We start from the raw sequence: 25,836 nt of genomic DNA, 5'->3' as shown, positions 1-25,836 counted from the left end.
TAACTGACATTGTAGCAAAGTACCCTGGCAGCACACATGATGCTTTCATCTTCAGACACAGTGGGATATATCGTAGACTCTCAAGAGGGGAGTTTGGCGAGGGATACCTACTCGGTAAATACCTACAGACATAGGGGTCATTAGTACAAACTACCATGTGCATGTCACAGGCTAACATATTTTTGTCTAACCCACAGGTGACAGTGCTTATGCTGTTCGTGATTTCATCTTGACTCCCTACCTCAATTCCAACAATGCAAGTGAACGCAGATACAACAGGGCACACATTGCTACCAGAGGCACCATTGAACGGACATTTGGTATCCTGAAAAGCAGATTCCGGTGCCTCCATAAGAGTGGAGGTGCACTCCAATACAGCCCCAATATGTGTTGTAAAATAGTGGTGGCTTGTGCCATGCTCCATAACATTGCCACAAGAAAAGGGACACCAGTGGAGCTGAGTGACTCTGGATCCTCTGATGTAGAGGGGCCTGGACCTGGACGTATGGTAGCTGGTAGAGCGGTAGCAGCAGCTGGGCGACAGAGCAGCACATATTAATTTACTTCACTAACTTGCACTGTGTAAATACATTTTTCACAAATATTTCTTTTACATTGGGCTCTTGTTTCACAGTCAAGACCAGCAGATTATGTGGTAGACTATTTTTGCTGAAATTTGGACACTTTGAATTACATGTGACCACATCTCCCATAATGCATTGCTATGGCTGCGTGTGTGCCTGCTCTGGACTACCTATCTTGTTTCCCGCCCCTGGCTCACTGCTGGGGGGTGTTAGGGGGTGTGAGGGTTGTGAGGGCATGAATCTTACCTTTTCCTGCTGCTGGCTGGTCAGAGCTGTCCAAATCAGCCACTCCTCCCACACTCTCTGGTTGCAGGGTCCCCTCAACCAGTTCCTCCAGGGGTGTAGAATCAGGAACAGATGAGGTCCCACCACCTGTTATCCTGGACTGTTCCAGCCTGGAAGCTAGTTTCTCCATAGAGCGCAGGCGCAGGTCGTACCATCGCTTTCGGAGGTCCTCTATACTCCGGGGTGTCACACCCACAGCATTGACCTTGTGCTGGATTTCCTCCCATATCCTCCTTTTGTGGCTCTCTGGCACCTCTCTGGATTTCCTTCCAAAAAGAAGTTTATGGTTTAACACCATTTCATGTATGAGAGCCTCCAATTCTGCCTCTGAAAACTTTTGTTTTCTCTTCCTGGAGCTCTCTGTCTCCTGCTGCTGGAAATCCTGCCTGGGCGTGGCTCCACTCTCAGCCATGTTTCTCCAGGTGCACACTGCTCAGTTCCAAACTCTCCTTCACTCTGCCTCAGATTCAGGAAGTAAGGTGCAGCATGGGAAGTCACTCACTTCCTGGTTGTGATGTTATCATGCTGCACCAGAGTTCCTGATTGGATCATTTGCGAAAATCGCAAAATTGCGATTTTTTCCCCGCGATTTGCGATTTTTCGGTATTATTGCGATTTACTGGTGCGATTTCTAAAATTATGCGATTCCTACTGGTTCAGGAATCACATTTGGGGTAATCGCAAATAAATAGCAATTTTTAAGGAATCGCTATTTATTTGCGATTTCTTTCATACATACCGATTTGCGATTCTGAATGTGCAATTCAGTAAAAATTGCAATTTCAGAATCGCAGTTCGGGACTTTCATACATATGCCCCTTAATACTTTGCCTCTAATTGAAGCTTAACTTCTCTGTGACAAGCTATCCGAGGGTTCAGCACAGGTTAAATTAGGGTTGACTCCAGCCTCACCCTGCAAAGGATTGGGGTTTCTTCTTGACCACGGCTCACACTCCAGTCAACCAACAACCACATTTCTTGCAGTAGGGTTATGGGCCACTGTAAAGTGTCCCGTCTCATGCTAGTTTTGCAGCGTCATCATGGGGAAGCCACTGCTAATAATGCAATGATGGAGGAGCAACACAGGTTTCTGTCTCTCTACACCTAAAAATATTCCCACAATGGGCAGTTGGGTACCATTGTCTGCAAAACGGGCCCCTCTTGTCTCAATGTTTAGTAGAATAATTTTTTTTATTACAACAACATTCTAATAGTACATTTAATGGAAGGCATTTGGATGCAGTTGTATCCGTACTGTCCTGTAAACATATTTATTAGTACTGTTCTAATAAGAAAATGCATCTCGCTCTCTCAGAAAATCCCTTTTAAGTGCCCTTACATAGAGCTTTCACTCTTTTGCAACTGCCACATTATCGACTTACTTTGCACCAAGGGTGAGTTTGCATTTAAAAAGTGATTTTGCACCTATAGGTGATTTTACATCTAAATGTGATTTGTGCTCCTAAAGGTTTTCCATATTGATGCTGATGTTGCACCAAGGGCGATTTTGCTTTTCAGTGTGGTGTAAATCAAACGTGTTGCCATACTGATGCACACCTTTTTACACCTAATGTGACAACTTAACACTACAGTTCCCATCTGTACTGAGTGATTTTGCACCTAAATGTGATATTGCACTCTTGTTGACTTTACACCGATCAATATTTTACACCTAACTGTGTTTGCCACCTAATTGTGAGTTATTTGCTCTTGCATGTGTTATGTGCCTCAATGTGTCTCCACATGCCTGATGGGGATGTATGACAGTACAACGCGTTATTTTACAACGCAGACCGTTACATCGCAATTTTTACAACGCAGGATCCATTACAATGCATGCCTTTACAACGCATGTCATTACATAGCAGATGCTATTCAATGCATGCCATTACAACGTAAGTATTGGTAAGTATATCTTTTAAAAAAATGTAATTAAGTTAATTTAATTAATTTAATTTAATTAATTTAATTTAATTAATTTTAAAATTGAAATAAATTTTATTTAATTAATTTAATTTTAATAATTTAATTTAATTAATTTAAAAATTGTAATTAATTTAATTTAATTATTTAATTTAATTAATTTAATTTAATTAATTTTAAAATTGGCATTAAAATAAATTAATTCAATTAATTTAATTATTTTAATTTAATTAAATTAAAAATGGAATTAATAAAATTTCATTAAATTAATTTAATTTAATTAATTTAATTTAATTAATGTAATTTAATTAATTTATAAATTATAAATAATATAATTTAAATAATTTAATTTAATTTAATTAATTTAATTAATTTTATTTATTTAAAGTCGTTTTTTAAAAAAAACTGAACCCTAAAAATACCCCTTTACCCCAAAACCCAAACCCAGCCCTAAAACCTAAAAATACCCCTGTACCCCAAAACCAAAACCCAGCCCTAAAACCTAAAAATGCCCCTGTACCCCAAAACCCAAACCCAGCCCTAAAACCTAAAAATACCCCTGTACCCCAAAACCCTAACCCAGCCCTAAAACCTAAAAATACCCCTGTACCCCAAAACCCAAACCCAGCCCTAAAACGTAAAAATACCCCTGTACCCCAAAACCCAAACCCAGCCCTAAAACCTAAAAATACCACTGTACCCCAAAACCAAAACCCATCCCTAAAACCTAAAAATACCCCTGTACCCCAAAACCCAAACCCAGCCCTAAAACCTAAAAATACCCCTGTACCCCAAAACCCAAACCCAGCCCTAAAACCTAAAAATACCCCTGTACCCCAAAACCCAAACCCAGCCCTAAAACCTAAAAATACCCCTTTACCCCAAAACCCAAACCCAGCCCTAAAACCTAAAAATACCCCTGTACCCCAAAACCAAAACTCAGCCCTAAAACCTAAAAATACCCCTGTACCCCAAAACCCAAACCCAGCCCTAAAACCTAAAAATACCCCTGTACCCCAAAACCCAAACCCAGCCCTAAAACCTAAAAATACCCCTGTACCCCAAAACCCAAACCCAGCCCTAAAACCTAAACATACCCCTGTACCCCAAAACCCAAACCCAGCCCAAAAACCTAAAAATACCCCTGTACCCCAAAACCCAATTCCAGACCTGAAACCTAAAAACACCCCTGTACCCCAAAACCCAAACCCAGCCCTGAAACCTAAAAATACCCCTGTACCCCAAAACCTAAAAATACCCCTGTACCCCAAAACCCAAACCCAGCCCTAAAACCTAAAAATACCCCTGTACCCCAAAACCCAAACCCAGCCCTAAAACCTAAAAATACCCCTGTACCCCAAAACCCAAACCCAGCCCTCAAACCTAAAAATACCCCTGTACCCCAAAACCCAAACCCAGTCCTAAAACCTAAAAATACCCCTTTACCCCAAAACCCAAACCCAGCCCTAAAACCTAAAAATACCCCTGTACCCCAAACCCAAACCCAGCCCTAAAACCTAAAAATACCCCTGTACCCCAAAACCCAAACCCAGCCCTAAAACCTAAAAATACCCCTTTACCCCAAAACCCAAACCCAGCCCTAAAACCTAAAAATACCCCTGTACCCCAAAACCCAAACCCAGCACTAAAACCTAAAAATACCCCTGTACCCCAAAACCCAAACCCAGCCCTAAATTCTAAAAATACCCCTGTACCCCAAAACCCAAACCCAGCCCTAAAACCTAAAAATACCCCTGTACCCCAAAACCCAAACCCAGCCCTAATACCTAAAAATACCCAAACACCCCAAAACATATACCTCAGTACCCCAAAACATAAAATGTAATTAAGTTAATTTAATTAATTTAATTTAATTAATTTAATTTAATTAATTTTAAAATTGAAATTAATTTTATTTAATTAATTTAATTTTAATAATTTAATTTAATTAATTTAAAAATTGTAATTAATTTAATTTAATTATTTAATTTAATTAATTTAATTTAATTAATTTTAAAATTGGCATTAAAATAAATTAATTCAATTAATTTAATTATTTTAATTTAATTAAATTAAAAATGGAATTAATAAAATTTCATTAAATTAATTTAATTTAATTAATTTAATTTAATTAATGTAATTTAATTAATTTATAAATTATAAATAATATAATTTAAATAATTTAATTTAATTTAATTAATTTAATTAATTTTATTTATTTAAAGTCGTTTTTTTAAAAAAACTGAACCCTAAAAATACCCCTTTACCCCAAAACCCAAACCCAGCCCTAAAACCTAAAAATACCCCTGTACCCCAAAACCAAAACCCAGCCCTAAAACCTAAAAATGCCCCTGTACCCCAAAACCCAAACCCAGCCCTAAAACCTAAAAATACCCCTGTACCCCAAAACCCAAACCCAGCCCTAAAACCTAAAAATACCCCTGTACCCCAAAACCCTAACCCAGCCCTAAAACCTAAAAATACCCCTGTACCCCAAAACCCAAACCCAGCCCTAAAACCTAAAAATACCCCTGTACCCCAAAACCCAAACCCAGCCCTAAAACCTAAAAATACCACTGTACCCCAAAACCAAAACCCATCCCTAAAACCTAAAAATACCCCTGTACCCCAAAACCCAAACCCAGCCCTAAAACCTAAAAATACCCCTGTACCCCAAAACCCAAACCCAGCCCTAAAACCTAAAAATACCCCTGTACCCCAAAACCCAAACCCAGCCCTAAAACCTAAACATACCCCTGTACCCCAAAACCCAAACCCAGCCCAAAAACCTAAAAATACCCCTGTACCCCAAAACCCAATTCCAGACCTGAAACCTAAAAACACCCCTGTACCCCAAAACCCAAACCCAGCCCTGAAACCTAAAAATACCCCTGTACCCCAAAACCTAAAAATACCCCTGTACCCCAAAACCCAAACCCAGCCCTAAAACCTAAAAATACCCCTGTACCCCAAAACCCAAACCCAGCCCTAAAACCTAAAAATACCCCTGTACCCCAAAACCCAAACCCAGCCCTCAAACCTAAAAATACCCCTGTACCCCAAAACCCAAACCCAGTCCTAAAACCTAAAAATACCCCTTTACCCCAAAACCCAAACCCAGCCCTAAAACCTAAAAATACCCCTGTACCCCAAAACCCAAACCCAGCCCTAAAACCTAAAAATACCCCTTTACCCCAAAACCCAAACCCAGCCCTAAAACCTAAAAATACCCCTGTACCCCAAAACCCAAACCCAGCACTAAAACCTAAAAATACCCCTGTACCCCAAAACCCAAACCCAGCCCTAAATTCTAAAAATACCCCTGTACCCCAAAACCCAAACCCAGCCCTAAAACCTAAAAATACCCCTGTACCCCAAAACCCAAACCCAGCCCTAATACCTAAAAATACCCAAACACCCCAAAACATATACCTCAGTACCCCAAAACATAAAATGTAATTAAGTTAATTTAATTAATTTAATTTAATTAATTTAATTTAATTAATTTTAAAATTGAAATTAATTTTATTTAATTAATTTAATTTTAATAATTTAATTTAATTAATTTAAAAATTGTAATTAATTTAATTTAATTATTTAATTTAATTAATTTAATTTAATTAATTTTAAAATTGGCATTAAAATAAATTAATTCAATTAATTTAATTATTTTAATTTAATTAAATTAAAAATGGAATTAATAAAATTTCATTAAATTAATTTAATTTAATTAATTTAATTTAATTAATGTAATTTAATTAATTTATAAATTATAAATAATATAATTTAAATAATTTAATTTAATTTAATTAATTTAATTAATTTTATTTATTTAAAGTCGTTTTTTAAAAAAAACTGAACCCTAAAAATACCCCTTTACCCCAAAACCCAAACCCAGCCCTAAAACCTAAAAATACCCCTGTACCCCAAAACCAAAACCCAGCCCTAAAACCTAAAAATGCCCCTGTACCCCAAAACCCAAACCCAGCCCTAAAACCTAAAAATACCCCTGTACCCCAAAACCCAAACCCAGCCCTAAAACCTAAAAATACCCCTGTACCCCAAAACCCTAACCCAGCCCTAAAACCTAAAAATACCCCTGTACCCCAAAACCCAAACCCAGCCCTAAAACCTAAAAATACCCCTGTACCCCAAAACCCAAACCCAGCCCTAAAACCTAAAAATACCACTGTACCCCAAAACCAAAACCCATCCCTAAAACCTAAAAATACCCCTGTACCCCAAAACCCAAACCCAGCCCTAAAACCTAAAAATACCCCTGTACCCCAAAACCCAAACCCAGCCCTAAAACCTAAAAATACCCCTGTACCCCAAAACCCAAACCCAGCCCTAAAACCTAAAAATACCCCTTTACCCCAAAACCCAAACCCAGCCCTAAAACCTAAAAATACCCCTGTACCCCAAAACCAAAACTCAGCCCTAAAACCTAAAAATACCCCTGTACCCCAAAACCCAAACCCAGCCCTAAAACCTAAAAATACCCCTGTACCCCAAAACCCAAACCCAGCCCTAAAACCTAAAAATACCCCTGTACCCCAAAACCCAAACCCAGCCCTAAAACCTAAACATACCCCTGTACCCCAAAACCCAAACCCAGCCCAAAAACCTAAAAATACCCCTGTACCCCAAAACCCAATTCCAGACCTGAAACCTAAAAACACCCCTGTACCCCAAAACCCAAACCCAGCCCTGAAACCTAAAAATACCCCTGTACCCCAAAACCTAAAAATACCCCTGTACCCCAAAACCCAAACCCAGCCCTAAAACCTAAAAATACCCCTGTACCCCAAAACCCAAACCCAGCCCTAAAACCTAAAAATACCCCTGTACCCCAAAACCCAAACCCAGCCCTCAAACCTAAAAATACCCCTGTACCCCAAAACCCAAACCCAGTCCTAAAACCTAAAAATACCCCTTTACCCCAAAACCCAAACCCAGCCCTAAAACCTAAAAATACCCCTGTACCCCAAACCCAAACCCAGCCCTAAAACCTAAAAATACCCCTGTACCCCAAAACCCAAACCCAGCCCTAAAACCTAAAAATACCCCTTTACCCCAAAACCCAAACCCAGCCCTAAAACCTAAAAATACCCCTGTACCCCAAAACCCAAACCCAGCACTAAAACCTAAAAATACCCCTGTACCCCAAAACCCAAACCCAGCCCTAAATTCTAAAAATACCCCTGTACCCCAAAACCCAAACCCAGCCCTAAAACCTAAAAATACCCCTGTACCCCAAAACCCAAACCCAGCCCTAATACCTAAAAATACCCAAACACCCCAAAACATATACCTCAGTACCCCAAAACATATACTCCTATACTCATACTTATTTTTAAAATTACTTAAATTAATATATTTAATATATAATATAAAAAACATAAATAAATATATTTAATATAATTAATATTAATTAAATTAATTAAATAATATTAAATACAATTTTTAAAAAATTATATACTTACCTATACTTACGTTGTAATGGCATGCGTTGTAATAGCATCTGCTATGTAATGTCATGCGTTGTAAAGGCATGCGATGTAATGGATCCAGCGTTGTAAAAGTTGCGTTGTAATAGAAGTCTGTTGTAAAAGTTGCGATGTAACGGTGCAATACCGCCTGATGATGGTGAAGCAAGGTTGATATTGCACCTAAAAGTGATTTTATATCTGAATGTGATGTTGCTTCTGTAGTAGTTTTTCATCTGTTTTTGTGTTGTAAGTAATGCGATTTTGCACATAAATTTGTTTTTGATCCTAAATGTGAATTATGCTTGTAAGCTTGTTCCCACACTCCCATTGATGTTGCACCAAGTGTGATTTTAAAATAATAAAATTTTGCACTTGAAAATATTTTCCTCCTTAAGATGATTGGTGCTTCTAACAGTGTATACTGACTGCAGCTGATGTTGCAGCAGTGATGATTTTGCACCTTGATATAATTTTGCACGTTAATGTGATAACCGGTTATGCGGATTTAGCACCAAGGGTGACTTTACTTCCCTAACTATGATTTGGCACATAACTGTGAATTATGGTTTAATATGTTTTACACACTCATGCTACTGTTATACCAAAGGTGATTTTACACCTCGGCATGCCATTGCGAGGTCATACTGATACACAGATGTTATGATGATTTTTGCTCTTGTAAGTGAACTGTGCTCCAAAAGGTGTTTCAACAATCCACATAATGTTGCACCAAGAGGGATTTTTCCCATCAATGTGATTTTGCGCCTAAAAACGGTCTTCCTCTAAATGTGATTATTGATTTATGCTTCAAATTGTGTTTTATCAGTCCTGCTGATGTTGCACTGGGGGTGTTTTTTAACCTGAACGCTTTTGCACATAAATTCTGTACTACAACTCGTGTTGACTTTGCACCAGTGACGATTTTGCACCTAACTATGTGTATGAATGTGTATAACTTCCCCTATTTGTTTGCACATAAGAGTGTTTCCTCGCTGTTGTTGATGTTACTCCAAAGCAGATTTTGCACCTAGATGAGTTTTTGTACCTAAATGTGATCTTGGATCCACATATATTTTCTCAAATCTTCCGTATCAGACAACAACCTAGGCCAACATGCATCTTCCATACCCACAATCAGAGCTCTTTCATGAAGAAACACCACATGAAAATCTCTAGCGCTCTCAAACTGGAATGGTCAGAATGCTTCTTCGTTAGTTTCACAAACCTAACCTGACCTGAACGCATCTTCAGAGAAAGTGTTATCCTTGTGCACTCATTTATTCAAGATTCTTGCAATAATTTGAACTTTATTGTTGGCGCAACTCGTGTCCCAAGGCGTCCAACCTTGTCTTAGAAAACAAGCATATGTTGTGGGGAGTAGCTCCTTCCCACTGACGAGTGCGCAAAGTAATCAATGAAGCATACTAGTTTCTTCACTGGTTTTAATTAATTCTTTCAAGTTTCTTACAACGTGTAGACAAATCAAAGTTTCACGTGTTTCAATGTTCGTAATTCATTTGGAAATTTTCAATTTTTTTTTTGTCTCAGTTATAACTTCAAAGGTCAACAGATAACATCCACCCAATGCATTTCGGGTCAAGTAAGGCTGACCCTTTGTCAGGGGTCTATAAGAAATGAAACAGGACCAATTCATTCACTATCCTATTGCTCAATATCGCAATATAAATCATCTGCAATCATATGCAATAACAACAAACAAAATAGACCATAATAATTGAAAGTAAAACTACAGAGTAAACGTTTCTATTCAAAATGGATAACGTTCAAAAATTTCCAGTCTTTACATTCGCTATCGTTACGATATTACTATCATGCAATAGCTCGCTAACGTAACATTCTGCACAGTGCATATTTTACGCGCAACGTTTTTATCTGACACACTTCATTGCTAAACTTTGATTTGTCTACACGTTGTAAGAACAAGTTTCTTACAACGTGTAGACAAATCAAAGTTTAGCAATGAATTAAAACCAGTGAAGAAACTAGTATGTTTCATTGATTACTTTGCGCACTCGTCAGTGGGAAGGAGCTACTCCCCACAACATATACCTGAACGCATCTTCCACATGTTAAACCAGAGACAGAAATAGAAACAGCTAGAGCCCGCAAAAACATTAAAATCTGGCTTTACCGTGAGAAATCATGCAATGACAGACATGTACAAATACACTTATGCTCTTTGTGCTATTTCTCTGTTACAACACATCTCGTTATCTTTCTTTGCCTTCTATGTCTGTGCCCTGTTTCCTGTTCTTCAAGCCTGTGGTCACACTTTTTGTAATTCTCTAAGGTAATGGTGCCATGAAACTTTGCTAGCACATGCAAACATGGACATGCACACATATAGTATGTGCGCACGTCCATGTTTGCATGTGCTAGCATACTAAAGCCAGAGCTACTGGCTATGCCTGTATTGTTTTATTGCATTTGCCAGGCTAGATACTATTATATATGTGATGCTGTGTGATGATGCGATCAAATTATTTTGATCAACATTTCAAATACAAATAGTGCAACTGTGCCTAACAAGTGCACTGAAAAATACATTGTGAAGTGAGGATCTTAGATGACCACTAAGTTAATAACATGTAGACAATTAGCAAACTCTCTGGTGAAGGTCGTTCTCGGTACAAACCATGGAAACTACAACCCTCTAAAGCTTACACCATAGCCCCAATTCCATTCCAAAGATAAACAGGCCCACAGAAAATACTGCTCCCAGAAGTTAGAGGAGAGTATAGCCATTCAGTTTCTTTTGTGCATAAACTTCAAGCAAGAATAATTGTTCCTGGCACGTAGAACACATTTGAGTGCATCGGACAATAATTTAGCATCAGCAAAGTTAGAAACTTGGTTTCGTGGAATACATTTGAGTGCATTGGATAATACGTTAGCATCAGCACAGTTAAAAAATTGATTTAATTCCACGAAAGCAGTGCCAATACTTGAAAAGCAGCGAGACACGGTGCCTAGCTACATTATTTGTAGCCCTGATTATACTTAACATGTACATCTAGATCCAGTTGTCTGTTCGAAAGCCAATAAGGACACTGTGATAATGTGCATAGGGGTTTATACTCTTCTACTGCCACTTCTCCTGAGAGCATTTCTAGATTATTTTATACTCTTGGATGGAAAATGTTTATCTCAGAATAGAAATGGATTTGGAGACCTAGCAAAACACATAAATGTTAGACCTGTCAGCCTTAGGGCAGTCTTCCTTCAAACGTTTAGCTTACTTACTCAAATTTTTGCTGAAATTCGTTTTTGCTGGCCTTAGCAGTGTGAACTTTACCACTGCTAACCAGTGCTAAAGTGCTTGTGGTCATTCCCTGAAACATGGTTTGATTTTCATATAACTAAGTGGCATATTTATATTACTTATACACCCCGTGTTGAGTTGTCTACCAAATACCTAGGGACTGTAAATTAAATGTGGCTGGTGGCTTGCAGCCCTTATTGTGCCATCCACTTAAATAGCACTCTAAAACATATCCGAGGCCTGCCATTCCAGCCTGAGTGCAGTTTTATACTGTCATGTTGACTTAGCATTTCAGCCGCATTGCCAAGTCTTAAACTCCCCTTTTATTACATAAAAGGGAGTCCCCCGTAGCCCATAGGGCAGGGTGCTGTGTAATTCAAAAGGTGGATATGTATCTTCAATTTGTACATGTCCTGGAAGTGAAAAATTCGATTTTTTGCTACTGTGAGGTCTAATCCTACCATAAGATAACATTAGGGATTCCTTATTACATTTAATAATAAGCTGTCATTTCTAATAGTGTGCAGGAGATATCTTATGATTTGTACCCATGCAATTGTAATGATAAATCATCTTTAATGGTAAGATTGGATTTTTCATTACAGATTTGAAAATGCAGCTTTCAGAAAGTTGCCCTATTCCTGTCCTTAGCCCTTTGTGCTTGCAGCATGTCTTAGGTCACATGACTGGATGTAGCTGACAGGCTTTGTGAATCCATCCCAGTAGGGGGATTAGGTGTGCCTCAATGGGCCATCTGCTGGCAGTTTGGGTAGGGGAGCTGAGCACAGCCCCACTTACAACTGAATAGCCTGTGCTCTGCCTTCACAAAAGGATCTTGTGGCCCTGCATTGTCACCGCAGCCAGATTGGAGCAAAGGCAGGGGAGTCAGGACATTCCACACATTTCAAAGAACCTTCTCAGTAGCTTTTCCCATCTTCCAGAAGAAGGGCACCAGGATATAAAAATAGGACTTTTAGACCCACTTTTCAGTTCACTACTGGGCATTCAGAAGGACTCCCAGAGAACTGCCTGCTGCTGCGACCTACTGTGCACTCAGGCAGACTGTTGCTGTACCTGGAAGGAATTCTTTGCTGCCTGGAAACTGCCTAGATCCCTCCGAAGCCAGCCCTGATGATGAGCTCTACATCTTCACCTGCACCCAGGACTAAAAGTAGTGACTCCAAGGGTTAGTTTGCTGGCCTCCTGTTTAGTGCCCAATGGATATATAAGGCTCACACAATCTTAACACACCTGGACCCAGCGTGAGTGATACCTGAACCCCTAAGAGGTGTCCACCAATCCTGGATCGTTGGTTGTGTTGCTAAATGTACCCAGATGACAAATTCCCATAATTGAGGACTTAGAAAATGTTTATCCAAAAACTGCTCTGAGGACCAGAAGGAGACTGAGACCAACCTGCTCGCCTATCTGCCCAAGATGCATCTGTTCCACTGGAGATTGTTGACTTCCTTTTCCACAACTAAGTCTGAATGCCGAAGATTTGCCGAAGACACTCCCTTCTCGGACACCTCCTGCAGCCATGCCCCACTTACCCTTTACCTCCTCAGACACTATTTCTCAGAATGTATTGAAAATCCGAAGATAAGCGGTGACAGGGCCAATCCACTTCTTGTATTTGAACTGCGCTCCATTGCGGTAAGCCATATTTTTTTACCTGGACCTTGTCTCGAGCAAAGAGATGTCCGCGGGCAGCGATTTGAGGTTTTAGGTGCCAATGTCCACTCAAAACTTTTTAAATTTATAACTCAGGTTCCACTGATGGGATTTTATTGTTTTGGTGTGCAATAATTTATTAAAATGTTATCCTCTTGTGAACTGTCTGACAATATGATAACTGTACTGAAGAAGGGTTTAGGTTTTTGTCCAGCAACTAATTTAGATTGGTGTATGATTAAATTAGATCTTTTTAAATTTGTAAGAAACCTCAAAATTAAGAAACATTTTGCTAATGTAACAGTGAAAGACAAACAATCCTCCAATAAAGTACTAAGTGAGATCACAATACAAGAATTGAAAGATACTCAGCTTCTTTTATCACTTACAGAGAGAGAGAATGATCCTGTGACTATGCTGAAACTTATGGAAGATCTAGAGATATCACGATTTCATAGGGAAGGGAGTGGACTCAAAGTGAAGTCAAAATGGACTCCACAATTGATACCAGGGAACACTATTGATGTTTTCTTTAAGATGGTCTGTACTGACATAGATAGAGCAATTGATAAGTCTAGATTGAGTGACACTAAAGTACTTCGTGATAACCTTACATTTGGAGAAAGAGAGGCCTTACAAGAGCTTATCAACAACAAAGCAATAAGTATACGTAGTGCGGACAAGGGTGGAAATATTGTTGTACTAAACACAAGTGATTATAATGATGAGATATACTCCCAACTCAATGAGACTTTGTACTATGAGAAGTTGACTACCAATCCGATGCCAGACTTAATTGTGAAAATTAATGGTGAGATCAAATTATGGTATGAACAAACCCTACTTGATTATGATGAATACCTCTACCTAACATTAAGTACACCTAGATCACCTTGTTTATACACCCTCCCCAAGGTCCACAAATGCCGGGACAGACCGCCAGGGCGGCCCATTGTTTCCGGCATAGGTGGCCCAACGGAGCGTTTATCAGAGTTTATTGACTGCTACTTGAGACAATATGTGTATAATTTACCGTCTTTTATTGAAGACACTAAACATATCCTGAACTTGCTTGAAGACATTGTATGGGAGGATGGTATGTTACTAGTTACACTAGACGTGGTATCCTTGTATACTATTATTGATCACAATATGGGCATACATGCTTTGGATCACTTTCTCAGTGCTAGACCAGCAGAGATGTTTGACCATACTCAAATGCTATTACGGATGACCCAATTAGTATTGGAAAATAATGTGTTCTTATTTGATGGACAGTGGTACAGACAACGTCTTGGGACAGCCATGGGTTCTAGATTTGCTCCGTCTTTCGCCAACCTATTCATGGGCTGGTTCGAGGCGGAGCGGATCTGGGGCCCTGAGGGAACTGAATGGACCCAATATATACACTATTGGGGTCGATTCATCGACAATTGCCTTTTGATATGGACTGGCACAGTAGAGAGACTGAAAGGTTTTGTTGATTATTTAAATGATAATACATAGAATCTGAAGTTTACTACTTCATATGATAGGCAGAGTATTACTTTTTTGGATGTAGAGTTGTATGTGGAGGGAGAAAGGATTAAAAGCCGGATGTACCGGAAACCCACGAGTTGTAACTCAATTTTACATGCAGGGAGCTGTCACCCCAGTTACCAAAAAAGAGCCATACCGTATGGAGAACTAATTAGGGCTCGACGAAATTGCTCATCAGATAGTGAATTTGAAAATAATCTAGTGGATATGACGTCCAGATTTTTGAATCGTGGATACAGACAGAATGTGGTGACCAAAGCTGTGTCAAGAATAAAGAAAGTGAAAAGAGAGACTACATTGGTAAGACAGAGTAAAGCTGACAGAAGAACTGACCAAAAGGTTAGACTGATAACTAATTATGGAATGGACAGTTCGAAATTATTTACAATTTTGAACAAACATTGGCACCTGCTTTGTATTGATAATGATTTGAAACCGTACATTTACGAGAGGCCAAGTGTGACATTTAGAAGAGGAACAACTCTGAGGAACATGTTGAGTCCCCGCTACCCGACCAAATCGAACAAAACTGACTGGTTGAACAGTTTTAAGGGCTTTTACAAATGTGGAAGATGCATTTCATGTAGATGGGCAATGAGGAAGGTACTGTGTTTTGAATATAACAATTCTGGGAAATATACTATTGGTATGTTCATAAATTGTGACACTACATATGTAGTATATGTGATTCTATGTACGTGTGGCAAAATCTATGTGGGGCGCACTAAGAGGAGGCTCAAAGATAGAATTGCTGAGCACTTCAGGCCATTAAAAAACGGGAACACATGTTATCCAATTGCCGCACACCTAGTTCAAAACTTTGAGAATAAGGACCAACATGTTTTCTCTTATCATGGGATTGACCACATAAAACCTGATCCACGAGGTGGAAATAGATTGTTAACATTGAGAAAACGTGAGGTACTTTGGTTGATTAGATTGAAAGCAGTGGAATGTGGCCTCAACGTCGACCATGAGTTTGAGTTTTACCTAGGAAACTGAGATAATATGAAAGGTACTAGGGTGAAACTTACAGGAAACAAATTAGGTGCCAATTTTGTTTGTTATGTTTTGTCTTTTAATTTTATTTTTTATATTATCCCAACACAGAGTACTCTATAGAATGAGAAAGTATATTGATACATTAAGTAAGCTCATACTTATGTATTATACATAATGATGTTAGAAACCTATGGAGAATGCAATATTATTGAACCTACTGCCTCTCCGTAATGTTTATTTGCTATGAACACGACAATATGACATAAATGGTAAATATGACAGCAGGGAAAGGGCTGTGGTTAACCTGAGGACCCCTATGGCCTCCAGGTTCAGGAGTAAGTTGAAATGTGAGAAATTGAGACCATGACTACTAATACTATATATATAAACAAGACGTATTTATTATCACGATTATCGCTTAATACACACTAGCAAATGTGAGATAGTATTTCGAAGCAGACAATTACTTATGTACTCTGCTGACAAGGTACTTTTAATTCGTTGAGTACTTTTGTTGCTATTTGCAACAAACGAATGATAACGAAGTTCTATTAATTATTCATGAACCATGATTTGGTTCCAAATATATGTGAAAGATCGTAAAAATATTTAGCGTTATTATCCCATTAAGTATCGACATCAATGTCAGTTCAACACAGGACAATATCCAAATTATGGATTCATAGTCTTGAATTATGCCCATTTAAAGATGGAGAAGCCCAGAGTTTAATGTATATCCGCCGGTTTTAGGCTAACCATAAGAAGACACTACAAGATGGCGCCCGTGCGTTTAAGTATAAAATGACATTTAAAGATGGCGCCCGTGCAGAACGCCAAAGTCGGATCGGTACGGACACACAAACGGTGAGTACGGGGGACAATTTGGAGCTTTAGGGATTATACAACTAACAATTTAGATTACATGAGTGCATCTCTTCTTTCCTCAGACACGGACTCGTGTTAGAGACACTCGCGATTGATGTAATTGTTAGAGAAGAGAAAATATGGGCACATACCAACACTAATGTGAAGGGTGAGACCTGTATAGTGTATACGTTTATTGGCTGTTGTACTTTATGGGATATGACCAGAAGCTGTCATACGTCCACTGAATAGTATTGACAGTGATGTTACTTTACTTTAGGAACTTTCCGATCTATCCCCTTACTTGGATGGTATATAACTTGAAACAGAGGACCACGTGGATGATATTTAACTTGATACAGTGGATTACGTGGATCACTTAAACGTGCATATAATTACTTCCAAAATAATTCACAAACTGGTGAGTTTAAAATATTGGCCCATGTATATTACATTGAATGTAATCAGACTGATGTTTTGGAGCTATCAAACTATGAATAGCTAGCACTGACAGCACTCTTAATTTACCTATAGGAGTGGGCACATATCGAAGCAAATCACAGGACTAGGACGAAGTCCTGCATCTACCAGATAATACTACAAGTTGTTACCAATAACTTGATATATCTTTCTTTAAATAGGTGAGTCACGGATTTGATTTATACAATTACAAATTGTGAACCTGGCACCTATGGGTGTTATCGGGGACCACAGCCCTATACCCTATACCGTATACTTTTGACTCATATGAAATTAGAGTCGGTTATGTTTAGAAATATAAATGGTTTATACCGTGTCATGCAGAGATCACGTTCTTGGCACACATGTTCCTTCTTTTGTGAAATTGAGTGTGTTAATACATGCAATTGTATATGAGATTTTAGCTAAGGCTGAAAAACAATGTTTAATCGAATTTCCGTTTTACGTTGATAAGTGGCGAATATGGTTTGTTTTGTAAATTATGAAATTTGTGTATCATGACTCATTGTAAATATTTGGGTTGCAGCCCTGAAGAAGTCAATTTGTCCCACACGGACTTGACGAAACACGTGTTGGCTGCGAATTATCATTTGACACGAACTGGATTTCATCTGAAGGAAGATTGGACATTAAATTGAATAGTGAAAACTATATAAAGACTCTTTTTGATATTGAATGAGTGCTCGGAGGAACACAGTAACTGTTTGGACCTTTGGGTTTGTCTTGGAGGCTGTGGTAACCAGTCCCCATCTCTTCCTGAGCACCACGTTTACATATATTGTTGATTACGTATAACTGGACTCTTTGCTGTGCGCTCTTGTTAGCCGTTACCATTGTTTTTCTATTTATTAAAATGTACTCCATTTTTTTAAATTAGTTTGGGATTTTTCTTGTATTGTCTTTTCACGTTATTACTGTTTGTGTGCTGCATAAATACTTTAAACATTGCGTCTAAGATAAGCCTGAGTGCTTTACTTGCCAAGCTACCAAAGGTTAAGCACATGTTAATTTAGTGACTTTTTGCAGCTCTCCCTGCAAGGGAGTGTGACTGTTGCTTAAGCAGGGCTCACACCCTGGTCAACCACCACCCAATTTCACACAATAAGTCACATTAATGTTTGCAAATGGGATTAGTTGTAGAAAAGTAGTTTGCTTTGAGAGGTTTCTGGATCCTGATGAGTGCATCAGTTTCCCTTAGCTACATTTCATGTGACTCACCGGTGAGTCACAGTAAATTAAACCAGTTCAGGGCTGTACTAGCATGAAGTATGAATTGGCACTCCAGAGGTGTGGGAGCATCCAGATGCTTCTAAAAGGTATACTTTACATGCTTGCACAAAAGGGTCAAGCATGAACCTGGGGCCAAGGAATAACCTGCAATGCAGAGGGCAAATCAGGGAGCATATTACACAAAGTGCACCAGGGTGCCACGGGCGTTTGCACCTGCTTTGTGCACCACCGAGCCCCTTTGGTATTACTGAAGGGGACGCAGATGCTTATGCAGTCCCTTCTGCAATACCGCTGGTGCAGATAAAATGCCAGTGCTATTTTAAAGGGGTGTTCCCTCATTTGCAAGGGGGCATGCCCATGCAAATGAGGGAATCTTTTGCCTCTGTGCCTGTGCCACATTACAGACATGGGCGAAGAGGCACAGAAGCTCTCAGGAGGTGCATTGACAGTGGCCCCCTGGGGGCAGCCCCTTAGAGTGGGGAAAGGTAGTCCTATTGACCCCCAGAAATCCTTTTAAAAGAGCACTGTGAAAACAAGTAGCAGCTTCAAAGCAGCCGCTCGGTTTTTCGCATGAGTGCGCTGCCCGGGGGCAGCACGAGTTCGCAACTGCCTTGAGGGCAGCGCTTCAATCATAATACAGTGCATTTTCCTTCATTGAGCTGGGCACACCTTTTAAAAGGTGAGCCCAGCGCAATGAAGGAAAATGCGCTGCATGTATAATGTGACACCAGATTGTTATCATCCTTCAGACTCTTGCTCTTCGCACTTTTTGGTGAGTTGAAGTTATTAGCATAATAGCACGTGGAGTCAGTTGCTTGGGTACAGCCCCAAGGTTAGACTGGAAGTCAAAAATAGCCTTAGCAAAAAAGGTCATATTGTGTACTTACCAAACTCTACTGTGTTTTTTGGCAAAACTACAGCCTATAGGGGGGTCTTCAACCTTTTCTGTAATAACAGCTACCTATTTTCAATTGAATGAAAATCTCACAGAGCTACTAAAATTATAAGTGTTGGCATAGTAACCGCATCAGACAATATTACATTAATGACCACCATATGCAAGATTACCAACAGTGATCGCGTTAGTGCATCACGCACTACTGGCAATAGTAATGTAAACAAGGTAATCATAAAATTAGTAGCATCTTCGTAATGCAGCAGGATTTATCACTCACATATCGGCTATTAATATATTTTGAAACTTCAGCCATTTTTCTCCAAACATCCCTTCATGATTTTTGAAAATGCACACCTTTTCATCTTGAATGCAAGCTTTTCAATGTTGCAATACATAAACTAATTCAACCAATCAAAAGCTTCAAATTTGGTAGGCTGGTCTGCACACAAGTGAGATATTTGCAGGCAGCAGGAGAGATAGAGTTAGCTCATGGGCTGCCCGTTGCAGAAGCCTGGCCCACGGATTCCCTAAATTCCACCTACTGCTGTTCAGGAGATAGCAGATTGAACCTGTTAGGAGGTGAAGCATTTTATGTTTTGAAGGGCCTTCATCACGTCACTGGTATTCTTGAGTGACAGCTCTGCATTGAACAGGGTAGTTTGTTAAGGAAGAGATGTGTTAACGTACTGTATTGCCCAAAGCTTACTTGTTGTTGTCATTTCATTAATGCCTTTCCTCTGATCAACATCCCAAAACATTGAATGAGAATTCCTGTGAAGTCTTCATCGGGCCCGTGGTTGTGGTATGTAATTACCAGCATTATCATCATCCTGTTAGTGGATTTGTTTTGAAAATCCCACCTTTTTTGTTTTGGCAAGTATGGGTAAATGTTCATAGCTAGCTCACCATTGACAGAGGTGTTGGGGGTGTCCTCTCCACAGGAACACTTTTGGTAAATTGAGACCAAATGGTGCACTTTACCAATTAAAATCCATCAAGGATTAGCATAGTAGCAGCTGCGACCACAAACCTTTGTAAGTGACTCTTTGCTTCCTTCAAGTTATAAATGATTTCCTCTGGCCTTCCAGGATTGTAATGAAAACTGTGAAACATAGGACCAGTGCCATTTAATCCCGTGTTTTGAAACTAGTTGGAGTCTTTTTAGATAACATGCAAAAAGTACATAGTAGATTATTCATTTTTATATGAATGTGACTGTACATGAAATGGGCGCGTACAGGGAAGAAAACCTCTATTTAAAGCTTGATGAGCAGCAATTCAAATGTGTACAGTACTCTAGAGATAACGCATTTCCCAAATTAAACGTTTGTTGTCATCTTGATTATTAACAGTATTACAAAAAAGAAGCAAGTCTTGACTATGTGTACAAGTTTCGTCCCCATCTGCTCATTCATCCAAATCATTCTGTCTATTAAACTCAACGCCTCATCAGGCGTAGTAGGCGCTATATAAATTAGGGGTGGGCGGCCAGCTACGCTCCGTGCACGGAGTGCGCGTAGTGCCGTCTCCTACGCATTTTGCGTAGCGGGTGTAGCCGGGCGGCACTACGCGCGCTCCGCAGACGGTGCATAGCCGCCCGCCACCCGCCTCCCTCCCGCCCTCCCTAAATACTTCAATAAAAGGATAGAAAGCTTTTAAACGCACTTACCTTGTCCGCCGCGTCCCCGGGGCTCCCTCTGGCCGTCCCTGGATTCGCGCCACCATTTCGAATACTAATGCGCATGCGCGGGCGCCCGCGCATGCGCATTAGTATTCGAAATGGCGGCGCAAATCCATGGACGGCGAAAGGGAGCCCCGGGGACGCGGCGGACAAGGTAAGTGTTTTTAAAAGCTTTCTATCCTTTTATTGCAGTATTTAGGGACGGCGGGAGGGAGGCGGGCGGCGCATAGTGGGGCTACGCGGAGTGCGCGGGTGGGCGTAGTTTTGTGCCCACTTCGCGTAGCTCCGCGTAGCCCCACTCCGCACACTACGCCCAGGGTTAATATAAATGTCATTTCAGTTCACTACTACTGGAGTCCTATAATACTCTAAAGCAGTTCAAAAATACTGTTGAAAGCCCTTTCTCAACAACCACCTCAATGCCTCCAAACTCATGAACTATACAAAAGACCTTTCAACATCCAGACTTTCTTACTCTATTAATAGAACATTCTGGGCCTCATTTATGAAAAGTGACGCTTAGCTGCGATAAAACAGCGATGCGTCACTTTTCATTGCGCCCTCCTTGAGACACCAATGATGCGTCATATTTACAGTATGACGCGTCATGTCGCAAGGAGTTACAGGTACGTCAGTATTTCTGACGTATCTGTAGGTGCAAAAATGAAGCATTGCTGGAGTGTGTCAGAAAAGTGACGCAACACCAGCAATGGGTAATTACACATGGGCAAGTCCCATGTGAACTGTGCCTGCATCAGTCTTACGCCTGCCATAAGGCAGGCGTAATAGATTGACGCATTTGCATCCTAGAAGTGGCGCAGTGAAATCTTTTAGATTTCACTGCATCACTTCTACAAGGCTTACTTGCGTGAGAACGCCCCCCTGTATACATTAAAGCTGGCGCAGGTATAATGTGGTGCAGGGGTTTACAAAGTGACGCATCTACCTAGATGCGTCACTTTGTAAATATGGAGCAACATGGCTAATTTATTACACTGCTGGAGTGTCACAAAAAAGTGAACCACCAGCGGTGCAAAATTGACGCAAGGGCCCATAAATAAGTCCCTCTGTTTTTTTAGGTCTGGCTTTACAGTACAACTGTTAACAAAGAAGTATTGTTACAAATTCTTTAAAACATACAAAGTGTGGGCTTTGGCTCCCATTCCAGTGTAGTATTTCTTTCTCATCTCATGCTGTTGGCCATTTGTTATATCATTGTGCCGTCCAGTGAGTACTTTCTTTCGAATACAAGAAGACAATTTAATATTTGAAAAGTGCACTTAATCCCCATGCTGTTTGTCATATTGACTTTTTCATATTCTACAGTAATTCTACAATGAAAATATTCCTTTGTTGCTACTTTTTTTCAGCATTATCAAAGCCACAAGGGCAGGTTTTAATGTGACTAACTGCATTTTAAAATGTGTGAGTCTTTATATGCATTGGCATATTAAAAGTCAGACTGATTGCCTTTTAGACCTATTGCCTTTTCAAATTCTTATTCTTCAAACACTGCCTTCACCTGTGACGGCTTTGATTATCACCCACACCCTGTCCTCTTCTTAGTCATCATGGCGGCAAGGATACACCCCAATGACTCATCAATAACAGCTGCTCCTGATGGCAAACATAGCTATTGCCTTATTCATCATTTTCAGCAACATGGCCTACACTCAAAATACGCATACTCTTTTATTAACTCCTCTACAGTCAGAACTGCACCAACACACATACACCTCATATTCATTCACATGGCAGCCCTCGTGACCTTGTGATTTCAACTCAAGTCAACACAACCGCTCCAAGACATAGTTGATTGTTCTCCCTCAAACAATGCCTTCATTCATTATTCATTGATATGACACCTACATTCTACTACACAGTAGTAAATATCCCTTATCTTAGATGGAAGCCCACCCTAGTACCGTCACTGCATGCCTGTCAAGAGTCACAGCCTGTGTCCACATAGCTACCAAGGTATGGCCCACAGCTGCTATTAACTTAAGGGAATTGCTCCTCAAAGGCCTTTGTCAGTTTTCAGTGTTATTTAACATTTGCAGTACCAAGGAATTCCAACTCCCATAATGCATTCTCTTTGGTCTGATGGAAAATTCATAGCCACAACCTATTCTTTCTGACTTTTCTGAAGCCTTGAGCAGTCAACCAAAATGTGCATCTTTCAGAGCGCTTTCACCAAGCAAAATACAATTAGAGAGCTGGATTCTGGTGATTTGGCCATGTAGTTTGAAGCTAGAGCTTGCGCAATTCATTGCACTTAGGCCTACACAGTTTGCAAGAGTTCCAGAGGGAAACTGAGGCACCACCCACATTTTTTACTTTCTGTTTCAATAAATCACTCACTACCTTAAGCCCAGACTGTAAAATATTTGTGTGTGCATGTATGTTTTAGTATTTCTAAAGGACAAACCTAGCTGGCTAACAACAGAGGGCTGTATTGAGGGCAATTCTCAAAGGGGATATAAAGGAGGAAGAAGCGTAGAGAAGCAAGAGGAAGAGCTAGTGGAATGGATCTGAAGTCAGCCTATTGGAGGTAGTGTTCATTGAAGAGGTGGGATTCAGTTTGTTCCTGAACTGTAAGAGGGTTGGTGCTGTTGAAGTCAGAGTAAGTGGTCCCAGTATGTGTTAGGGTTTAGTGGAAGGTTTTAAAGATCCAGTGAGGTCACAGAATACATAATTGGCATCACAGAAGCATATTTACTAAGCCACATAAGAAAACAATGGTACACCCAGGCCATATATTGAAACACAGTAGTAATAATTTGTTGTTCATGGATAGATAAAAGATGTAAAAGTCGACGTTTCGACCCCTGACAGATGTAGGTTAATTTTCACATTACTACGGGGTCTTCCTCAGGACTGGGATTGGTGGTGTGGGTGGGTGAGGGCACCTAGGGTCAATGCTATGCTATGCTATGCTATGGGTACTTATAATGCGCACAGCTGCTCCAGCAAAGGAGCGTCCCGGCGCACGACAAGGTAGAACACAGCATCGCTAAAAGCAGGGAATAAAAGGATACCGCTACAAGGCAGAAATAAAATAAGAAGGTTTTGATAGCCTTTCGAAACATCAGTAGATCCTCCATCAGACGGATTTCTGCAGGAAGAGAATTCCAAAGCGCTGCCGCTCTCACACGAAAGGATCGGCCCCCAGCACGACTAAGCTTAAACCGGGGAACCACAGCGAGAGCTTGGCCAAAGGATCTGAGAGAACGGGTAGGAATATAGAGGGACAAGAGGTTGGTAAGGATCTGGGGAGCTGAACCTTTCAAAATTTTAAAGGCCAAACTTAAGACCTTAAACTGGATTCGCATCTTGACCGGCAGCCAGTGCAAGGAGCGTAGCATGCTCGAAACGGAGCAGAACCTAGGAAGGCCAACTACCGCTCTGGCAGCAGCGTTTTGAACGCACTGCAGGCGAGTGATTTCTGCCTGATTGGCCCCCAACAGTAAAGAGCTGGCGTAATCCAGCCGGGAGATCACCGTCGCCTGAATCACCAACTGCCTGGTCAAGACATCAAAAAATGTGAGGACCGGTCTTAAGCCCCGAAGAACGCCAAAGCAGCAGGCCGCAGTTCTCTTGGTATGGCCAGCAAAACTCCCAGGTTTCTTAACTCCATGACCGGAGTCGGGGACGGCCCAAGTTCCGGAGGCCACCACCTGTCCCCCCAGAGTTCCGCTTTCTTTCCGACAATCATGATTTCAGTCTTTTTTGCGTTGAGTTGGAGACAGTTGGCATTCATCCAACCAGCCACCACCCTCAGTCCACTCTGAAACCTAGGGGCATCCTGCTCCGCATCCCCGCTGATAGTAACCGATAGCTGAGTGTCGTCGGCATATGAGACCATATTCATGCCCCACTGCTTGACAACATCAGCCAGCAGTCTCACGTATAGATTGAATAACGTGGGACTCAGCGAGGATCCCTGCGGAACCCCCATGGCCAGAGGATGGAATTTGGACTGGTGAGGCGGGGTGGCAACGCAAAAAGAGCGATTGTCGAGAAAGGAGCGAAACCACTGCAGAGCGAGCCCACCGATGCCAATCTCCTCCAGGCGGTGCAGAAGAATACGGTGCGAGACGGTGTCAAAGGCGGCGCTAAGGTCTAATAATACAAGCGCCGCCGTCTGACCTGCATCCAACACCGCACGCAAATGCTCCACCATGGCGAGGAGGGCTGTCTCCGTGCTGTGGCCGGCACGGAAACCGTTCTGCGTGGGGTCCAGGACATTGGCCCTTGTAAGATGGTCTGAGAGGGCCAAATTAACGTGTGCCTCCGCAACTTTCGCCGGCCAGGGGAGCAATGAAATAGGACGGTAATTCTCCAGTCGTGAAGGGTCCAGCGAAGGCTTCTTCAAAATTGGAGAAACCACCGCCTGCTTCCATGCGGCCGGAACTACACCCAAAGCCAGTGAGAGATTGATCAGGGAGCACAGCGTGGAGCCTCCCAGAAAAGATTGATGTATAAACAGGGCAGGTTTTAACGGATCCGAAGGGGAGCCGGACTTAATTTGCTGGGCCAGTTTGTTAAACCCCTCAGGAAGTAACGGGGGGAGAGAATGCAGAATAGTATGGCCTTGAGTGCCGACTTGGGCTCCTGGAGGTGGTCCAATACTAGGGAAAGCCTGATAAATAGTCTGGACTTTCTCTAGAAAGAAAGAAGCCCAGGCCTCGCAGTGGGAGGTGGAGCAGGCTTGCGGGGAAGAGATCCTTTTAGCCAAAAGGTCTTTAAGGACTTTGAAAATGGCCTTAGGGCTATTACGAAATTCAGAGCAATAGAACGCTGCGCGGGCTTTACATATGGCACGATGATAAAGCTTGACAGAAGCAAGATACGCGACTTTCTTATCAGCCTTGTAGGACTTGCGCCATTGTCTTTCCGCC

Source organism: Lissotriton vulgaris, chromosome 10, assembly GCF_964263255.1.
Source record: "Lissotriton vulgaris chromosome 10, aLisVul1.2, whole genome shotgun sequence".
Classification (NCBI taxonomy): domain Eukaryota; kingdom Metazoa; phylum Chordata; class Amphibia; order Caudata; family Salamandridae; genus Lissotriton; species Lissotriton vulgaris.
This window is presented reverse-complemented; position numbering follows the sequence as displayed.